Here is a 10,357-nt window from a genome sequence, read left to right as displayed (position 1 = left end):
AATATATATATATATATAATAGTTTGTTTGTAAGTATGCAAATATGTAAGAAGTTCGTATAATGTGAGTAAAGACCTAAGTTTAGGTTTGTAAACTTATAAATATCATAGTTTGGGTGGCATGCACGTAAATAAGTGAAATTTAATTGTTGTGCAAATAATATATCAAAATGAAAGTTTAGTGGAAGATTTGCAAGCACATGAGAATGGTGTGGCATGCAGACACATAAGATTCGGGTTGTTTGCATGTAAATACAAAAGATCTTAGTGGTGTACATGTAAACACATAAGGTTTAAATGGTGAGTATGTAAATATTCATGATTAGGGTAGTAAACATGTAAATATTCATGATTTGAGTGGTAGACATGTAAACTAAAGTGGTATGTACGTAAATACATAAAATTTGTGCCGTTTACATATGTATTTACATATGTAAACTAGATTGGACTGGAGGAGAGGAGAGCTTAGTTCTTTGCTGCTTGGTTGGAATGTGAGGGGAAGAGTGGTGGCTGCTGTGTTGGGGTGGCAGCCGTGTAAAGGGGTGGCTCGGTTAAGGGAGGAGTGCTTTTGAGTGGGGTGTTTCTTACGGCTTGAGAGGGAAGAAGGAAATAAAATTGTGAGTCAAAAACTATGTTGTTTTATGTCATGAATGATTTGATTTTGTTTGGGGAGAATGAATTTGGATTACTTTTGGATACTTTTTTTTGTCTTTGCATGAGAATATTTATCTTTGCTTGTCATGAAGATATGGTAGACTTGGGTTTTGTGTTTGGCATGGGGTTTTGGGTGGACAAGTTTTAATCATGGGGATTTAGGTTTAGCTAATGTTTGTGTGTGTCATTGGGAATGGTTAACCACTTTTTGGAAAATCCAAAAAGGTGGGTAGATTAGGCTAAAAGTGGTTTGGTGGCTTTCATGAAGCTTTGACATGGCTTGGTGGCTTGCATGTTGCTTGCTAGCTTGTGTATGGCTTGCATGAAATTGGATTTTCTCCTCATTATGTCATGAGCTCAAATTTGGACAATCAAATCATGAAGCTTTATATCTTAGGTTTGATTAATTTTTAATGTGATGAGGGCTTAATTTATGTCATGAACGGCTTTTACTTTATTTTAATTTGACTTTGGTTTTGGTATATGGGCTTGGGATTGAATTTGGGAAATTTTGGGCCCTTCCGAATTCATGGTGGCGGACTTCTAAAATTCATTTTGTAGGGTTGAATTTAATTCATGTATAATTTGATTTAGGCCCATGTATGTGGTGAATTAATGTGGGGGGCGTTAATTACGAATCAAATTTGTTTTTTTTTAATTTTGATTTATGATTGATTCATTTGAAAATTAATTTTAATTTTAATTTAATGGTGAAGTGTATGTAAGTGTGGATGTGGTTGTGATGTGAATTGTGGTGTTTAAAAAATTTAAATTCTTATTGGTGAAGTTTTAATGTGGATAATTTGATTTAATGGTAAAGTTTCAATGTCTTGGTCTCAATCGACTCAACTAAGCGTTGAGGATTCAAGACCATAATCATGAGACTACAAGGAGTCATGAAGTAGTTTAAATTTCTAAGTTGTGTGGATTCCAATACTAGTCCTCTAGGACAGTTAGTAAGGAAGTCCTATGGCTAGATCCTAGGCTCTGGAGAGAGAGACAGACCTCACCAAGAAATGAGGTCAATAAAAGGGCAAATTACAGAAATATCCAAGGAGCAGCCAGATCACTTGCCCCCCCCTTTTCTTCATCTCCTTCTTCCTCTTTCTCTTTCTCTTCCTCTTCCTCTTCCTCTTCTTCCTCCTTTCGGCCTTCCTTTATTGGTCAGCAGGTATTCTCATAAGGTAAATATGGAGAGTAAGTAGGAAAAACAATCAGGTCTTCTCCTCCTAACCACTGGTTCCTCATGTACATCTCCAACTAGGCGGCCTGAAAATTGACAATCTGATTGAATTGATTTCTATTATGTCAATCCATATAAGAAACTTGATATGCCAAATCATAAACCTTTGCCTGAATGATTGAATTATCATCCTTGAGTATATCATGTTAGTCAACAATCGAAGCATAGGAGCAAAGGGGCGAGAACAGAGAGGAGGAATGTCAGGAGGTACTCTCACTACACTCCAAATACATCATGTCAATTATAGATCCCATTGTTTCCTTTGGAAAAAGGTTTTAAGGGTTGTGATTGTTCCTCCCTACTCTTATAAGTAACTTCCGCTCGCAGGCATAAAGCAAAAACAATGGAGGGGTGGCCCAAATAATTATAGATCCTAACTTTAACATATTTCTAATTGAATGACTAATGACACAACCCACATCAATGGACTTATGAGCTTGAATGTAGCAGTTAAGGGTTGCTTTCTCCCCTGAGACCTCACTGAGATTTATAGAGGTAAGAAGCTTGGTGGATATGAAATAGTGTCAAGCTTTAAATTCAACATTCAATGTAGAGGAAGTCAAATTAATCTTTTTATTTTGTCTCACCTTCCAAACTCCCTTACTAGCAGCAAAAAATAATACGATTTGATTAGGTTAGAATATATAGGTGTGAAGGTATAAAAGAAACTATTTGGTGTGTCAAGTAAATGATAACTATTATTAATTTGATTATATGAGAAAGTAACTTGCATACCCTTGACATAAACCAAATCAGAGGATGATTCTGGCAGATTAGCATAAAATTTTTATACGATGGGAATCACTGCAATGCCATTTTGATAACTAAAATCCTCCCAATCCCTCTTATCAATCATGGCTTCTATAGCACCTCTCGGAGACGAAAGTCGCCTCTCTAGAATTACTAAGAATTCATTGTATCTATCTTTAGCATTTACATGGACAAATTTCTTACTATCAAAGGAAGTTTTAGATTTTTAACACTTGGTTTTGAGTGTCATAAAAACGATAATGAAATTAAAGGAAAGATAATGCAAATCCAAGAAAACTGAAGTCAATATGAAGGTAAACTATTCAAGAGAGAAAGTAAAAACCAATCCTAAATCCCAAGCTAAGAACTTCTAAATCCACCATAAAACAAGAAGGAAATCATAAAAGGAAGCAATGCTTACCTTGGAGTAGCTATATCCAACCTTAAATCACCAAACTCAAAAGAAGTTCTTAAATTTAAGAAGCCCTAAGTTGCTTAGCAAGGAGTTTTATGGGAGAGATTTGGAGAAAATGAGCTCAAAAACAACTTCTAAATCCGTCATTTTGTTCATATTTTTCTTATAAATTCCAGTATTTTCATAAGTTTATTCTCTAATTTTCTCAAGTTCATTTAACCGTAAAAATCATTTTTTAGCAAAACTTTTCATATTATAATTTAACTCTTTAACACCCCAAAATGCCATATGCTCAATTTCAACAAGCAAATGACAAGCTTTTCAAAATATGAGCTTATTGGGAGACATTCCTATGAGAGTTTTATAAGCAATCCTATAAACCCATAAAGCATCATCAAGTCATAAAGCTCAATCCTTCCTATTGGGATTAATAGTTTTCTCAAGAAATCGCTTCATCTTCATAGTTGATGCCTCATCTAATCCACTAATATGAGGATGGTAGGTAGTGGATATTTTATGATTAATCACAAACATTCCAACCAATGTCTCAATCTTTTTACTCCTAAAGTGGCTCCCCCATCACTAATTATTATCATAGGTGTTCCATATCTACAAAATATATTCTTCTTCAAAAACTTGGATACAATATGAGCCTCACAATTGGGGAGAGCTACTGCCTCTATCCACTTTTAAATATAATCCATAGTTACTAAAATATAAATATTTACTAATGAATGTATAAAAGGGCTCATGAAATTTAAACCCCAAACATAGAAAATTTCAACTTCCAATGTATAATTCAAGGTCATTTCATCTCCTTTAGATATATTTTCTACTATTTGACAATCGTCATAAGTCTTAATATAATCATTTACATCCTTGAAAAGAGTAGGCCAGATGAATCCTTATTGTAAAATCTTAAAAGCAGTTTGATAAACCCAAAATTTTCTTCAAATTTTGAGTCATGTCATTTCCTAATCACATCTTGGGTGTCTTTTAAATTTTGAGTCATGTCATTTCCTAATCACATCTTGGGTCTCTTTTAAAGGCAAACATCCCATAATAACTCGGTATTTATAATTCCTATATAAGGAAGGGTCATCCCAAAAGCAGTGTCTGACACCACACATATAACTTCTTCCTCTAGTGGTATGATAGATCAGAGGATAGAATATCACTAACTATAATGTTTATAATATCTTCACAACACCAGACACCCAAACCAGATACATCGAAGAGTTGCTCATTACAAAAATTTTCATTAATTTCATCATCAAAGTCAGAAAATTTTCTCTGATCAAGCCTAGATAAGTGGTTTGCTATTTTATTTTCTAAACTTATCTTATCCACCACTTCAATATCAAATTCTTGTAGTAATAGAATCGTCTAATCAATCATGGTTTAGTATTCTTTTTAAAAAATAAAATATCAATTTGTTAAATGGTCAGTGAAAACAGTACTTTTAATTCCAATCAAATATGATCTAAACTTGTCAAAAGCATATACTATAGCCTTAAGCTCCTTTCTAGTAATAATATAATTATTTTGAGCCTCGTTAAGGGTCTTACTGACATAATACATAGCTATGAAGACCTTATCTCTCCTCTAACCTAACACCGCCCCTATAGCATAGTCACTAGCATCACACATCAACTCAAATGGACTCTTCCAATTAAGAGAAATAATAACAGGTGCAGTGAATAATTTTTCTTTTAATGTATTGAAGGTAGTTAGGCAATCTTGGTCAAAAATAAATGGGACATCTTTTTCTAGTAAAGGACAAAGGGGTTTGATAATTTTTTGAAAATCTTTAATATAATGTTTATAGAACTCAGCATGCCCTAAAAAGCTCCCAACTCCCCTAAAAAAGTGAATGGGGGAAGTTTCTCAATAGCTTGAATCTTTGTTGTATCAACCTACATCCCTGCTCAGAAATTTTGTGCCCCAAAACAATCCCCTCAGAAACCATTAATTGACACTTCTACCAGTTCAAAACTAGGTTGATCTCCTCTTAACATTTCAAAAGCATAGCAAGATGATCTAACCAAGAATCGAACGAATGGACAAATAGAAAGAAATCATTAATAAACACTTCAATATCTTTCTCAATCAGGTCAAAGAAAATGGATATCATGCAACATTAAAAAGTGGTAGGCACATTACATAGTTTGAAAGACATCCTCCGAAAAAAAAAAAGTCTCAAAAGGGCTAGTAAATATGGTCTTATTCTTGTCCTCAAGAGCTATTAAAATATGATGATAACCTGAATATCTTTATAGAAAGTAGAAGAATGGGTGGCCAGTTTGGCTATCCAACATTTAGTTAAGAAAAGGTAAGGTGAAATGGTTTTTTTCTAGTAGTTGAGTTTAATTTTCTATAGTCATTACAGAATCACCACCCAGAGACATAACTAGTAGGTATTAATTAGTCCCCCATTTAAAACAATAATGACTCCCCCTCTTTTTAAGTACACAATGAATAGGACTAACCCAGGCACTATCTAAGATGAGGTAGATAATATCTACATATAATCACTTCACTACATCTTTCTTAACAACTTTCATAATAGGGTTGAGTCTTTTTTGAGGTTCTTTTTTTGAGGTTCTCCCTTATGTTAATGGTTCTTTTCCTTCAGAATCTTATGCATGCATATCAAAGGACTGATCCCCTTAATGTCAGCTAATGTTCATCCAAAAGCTTTCTTAAAATTTCTCAAGGCTTACATTAGTTTCCCATCTTACAAACTAATGAGTTTTGAGGATAATAAAATAGGTGAAGTTCATGACTCCCCTAAGAAAGCATACTTCTGATATTTTGGAAGGATCTTCATCTCCACTTCAGATGGTTCTTCTATGGAACAACTAAAGGTATAGAATATCTAGTGGTGTCGAACAGTTCAAACCTCTCCCTAAACATCTTAGGATTAGTCTGTAATAGTAGAGTTGATATTTCCTTAGATTCATATCTATCATCCTCAATCAAGATCTGCTTATTGAATCAACTTCACTAATCTCCTGAAATTAGCTCCTACAAAGTCAGTCCACTATATCTAGCCTAAAACATGAATCTTCATTTGAATCAGAAAGAAATTTCAGAGATTTTAAGACATTAAAAGTTACCTTCTGATCGTTTACTTTTGTAGTCAACCCCCCTTCTACAAATCAATCAACACCCTATGAGTGGCTAAGGAGGTCTGCCTAAGATGATGGGTAGGGAAGAGATACTTATCCACCTACCTAAAATAATAAAGTCAGTAGGGAAGAGATACTTATCCACCTTAACTAGAACATCCCTATAATCCCCTAGAATAGGTAAGAGACCAATAAACAAGCTAAAGTGTTATGGTGGTAGGCTGGACTGCTCATAATCCTAACCTCATAAAGATTGACATGGTCATAAGGTTGAACCTAGCACCTAAGTCACATAATTATTTCCCAAAGAATTTTTCTCCTATGGCACAATGAATGGTGAAACTCTCTGGGTCCTTAAGTTTCTAAAGTAGTTTCTTCAGTATGATAGCACTGCACTCCTCGCTAAGTGCTACAATCTCAAAGTCTCCTAGCTTCCTCTTCTTATTTAAGATATCCTTCATAAACTTCACCTAGCTAGACATTTGCTCCAAAGCCTCAACAAAAGGGATGTTGATGGTCAACTTCTTAAACACTTCCGAATATCATGAAAATTATTGATCCAATTTGTGTTTTTGAAGTCTCTATGGAATTTGTGAGAGTGTTCTTTCTAAGTCCTTCTTAAAAGGTGAGTTAAGTCTTCCAATGTCCTTAGAAGAGTTTTCTATATATCTTTCATGCTCAGGGTTCTCTTCTACCACATCAGGTTCTATCCTAGTTACTTCCTCCAAGTCTATTCTACTTCTCAATTTACTTTCACATGTTCATTACTCTTATTCTTAGAGCTCACTTTAGTGTTACTAGGAAGAGTTCATTATTGTCTGTTACGTAGAAAATTTAAAATGTGTCCTAATTAGTTTTATATTTTCCTAATGACAACACCTTGACTCTGTAATTGATCTCCGATTTGAAAACTACTTCCTCCAAATACAACTTCTTTTCCTCAAACTATTGATTTTGATTAAAGCCAGGTGGGTAAGGAGGTCTAGAGTTGTTACTACCCTGGTTATTCCAATTTCATTAAGGGTTGGCTTGATTAATCCCATATTATTGGTTTTCTATCCCTTATTTTTTAGTAGTCCAATTAAAATTGGGATGATTCTTCCAATCGAGATTATAAAAATTTGAATAAGGGTTACTCATCATGTTATTGATGGAATTCAAGGCCTCTATTGATAGAGCATAAGGATCCACAGTTGTTAAAATGCTTTTTCTTCTACGACTAGTGGTCCTTGTGTTTGATTCAACCCTAATTAATCTAATTTCCTAGAGATAATTGCCACTCGGTAAGTTAAAATTGAAAGAATGTCTGTGTCATGTATGTTAACTACCTTCATAGGATTTACTCAATCAGAAAGTGATTAAAAATTATTATTTGACATCTCCTCAATCAAAGAATAGGCCTCATCAAAGGGTTTAGACTAAAGGAAACCACTTGCAGCTATATTTATGATCGACCTAAGAGATTCTACTAGCCTTTTATAGAAAGTCTGAATAAGCAACAAGTCTCGTAATGTATGGTGGGGACACTTCCTAAAGAGTTCCTTAAACCTTTCATAAGCTTCATAAATTGACTCATAATTATACTGATAAAAAGTGGTAATGATATTCCTATGTCTAGATGTTTTTGAAGGTGGAAAATATTTTGTTAATAATTTCTGGGTCGGGTCAATCCATGTCCTAATTGAACCAGGAGCTAAGGTATTCGACCACATTTTGGCTTCATTTCTTAAGGAGAGAGAGAAATGTCTTAGCCTCGCAGCATTTTTGGAAACACCATTATATTTGAATGTGGCGTAGAGTTCTAAGAAGCCCGCTAAGTGAAGATTAGGATCTTCCAAAGGTGTCCCCAAAACTAATTATTCTGCACCACTTAGATGATAACAAACTTCAGTTTGAAGGTATTAGCTTCTACAGCAGGAGTGTGGATACTAAGGTGGATTTCATCTACCATATGATTGGCGTAACCTCTCATGGGTCGAGGCATGTTATTAGGTCCACCATTATTGGGTATGTTATGTTGTGCAGCATCATCAAAATTATTTAGAGGTATATCAGTCATTTTACCTAGAATTTGTTGAAGTATTTTTAATTTGCTTATTTGTTTAAACAGTTCTCTCTAAGTAAAGGTCAGAGGCTTTAAGTTTTGATGATCCTGAATTATGCATACACTAACTTGGTTCAGCTAGCAATGTGGCTCTATGATAATGAGAATGTCAAACAATTCAATTGGACACCCACAATAATTATCTATACAATCAAGCGAAAAATAAGTGACAAGTGCTTGCAAAAATTAAAAGAACAATAAAGTAAAAAAAGAACAGATTTAAAAAGTAAATACAAAGATATTTTTGTAGTTTGTAATAATAAGAAACAACAAACATAATAGTTTTCAAGTCTAAAACCTAAAAGTTCAACTAAAATTTTTCTAATTTAAAATTCACTGTTTTTCTCTGATAACGCACCAAAAACTTGATACACGCCGAGTGCTGCAAAGCACGGGTGGCTCACATAAGTGTACGTGGCATATTATTAGTACGGATTGGAGTCCGGTTGTCGATCCCACAGGGAATGAGTTGAACTCTACTTTGAAAAGTTCTAGTCAACAACTGTTAGTCCTAGCCTGAAAGGTTAAATTTTCAAAGTTTAACAAAAATTCCTACCATATTTTTTGAAAGTGCACAAAACCTAAGTCTTAAAACAATTAAAAGAAAGTATTGTTGATTAAGATATGTTCCAAAAACTTCCCTTTGAAGTGGTTATGTAGCAATTGGAACTTAGTAAATGATTAGAAAGTATGTGTTTCAAATGATTCAAAAATATGCATCAAAAAGGAGAAAAACAATTCTTATCTCCTTTTGGTGGTCTATGAATGATTGATGATTCATTCGTTTAGTTCTCTAAATCAAATAAAAAGTTCAAGAAAACCCCGTTCCCTAATTAATTTGCAAAAACTCAAGAGATGTCCTATTCTAATGCCTTCAAGTAGATAACTTAATCGTTCCTTACAGATTCCTCCCAAAATTCTATAATCACAATTAATTTTAACAGCTTAACCAGCATGTTAAAAATCATTGAGTTCCTAAGCTATTCTAACACCATGTAAAAATTCACACAAGAATCACACCAAATTGTCAAGCCCTTACCCCTACACTTTCACAACAAATGAAAGAAAAAATCTACTCACTAAGCATGCCAAATTTCATCAACATCAACATTGCATTAAGAGTAAAAATCATACACAAGAACCTTATAATTGTCTCTAAAGGAAAACAAACAAAAACGCAATATACTTATCTTCTTAAGCTCCAAAAAATGCAGACCATAGCTTTCTCCATTTCTATTTGTTTAAGTCTCGTTCGATCCTTTTTCTGTTGCAACTTGCAAAACAACACATGAACCTTCCTCAAACCATAATATTTTCATAACATTTACAGACATTTAATACAAAATTTAAGAACACATCCTTATTGTAGGACCTAACTGCTCCAAGCTTCTTTTACATGTGATTTGCTTATACTTTAATTAATTGTAATGAAATTTATTTGTATATTATATACTCTTTATTTAATGTGATGGCCTTTGCATTGAGATCTCTTTCTAAGCAATTTTTAAATATTTAATTATTTTATATTGTAACATTCGAGAAACATAACATTATCCTTATGCCTTAAATTTTATAAAAATATAATCCATAAATTTTCTCTAAGTCAAAGATTCTAAGATTATCAACTTATGCTCCTTGTGTTTGTGTGTGTGTGTGTGTGTGTTTGATAATGATTTAACTGGTTATATTGTCTGTTCACTAAGGATTTAAAAATGTCTTTAACTAAATAAAACATCTACAATTGTTAGTAATTATATTGGTTAAATTCCCTAACAAAAAAAAGATTAAAAAAGTTGCATTTGAGTCATTAATAATGTCTACATTTGAGAAACTATTGCTTTACTAGAAAGATTATATGACTCATTTTCATAAATAAACTATCTAGTCTATCCTACTAGTTAGTCAAACATTTAATGACATGCTTTAAACATATTTATATTTGTTTAATAATTTGTTTACTCTTATTATATGATATTAAAATGCAATTTATTTTGCTTCTTTGAGATTTAATTTATACGTTTCTTACTAATCACATATATCTTATTACATTTAGATAGAGGG

This window comes from Phalaenopsis equestris, unplaced genomic scaffold, assembly GCF_001263595.1.
Source record: "Phalaenopsis equestris unplaced genomic scaffold, ASM126359v1 Scaffold000002, whole genome shotgun sequence".
Lineage (NCBI taxonomy): Eukaryota > Viridiplantae > Streptophyta > Magnoliopsida > Asparagales > Orchidaceae > Phalaenopsis > Phalaenopsis equestris.
Note: the sequence above shows the minus strand (reverse complement) of the source record.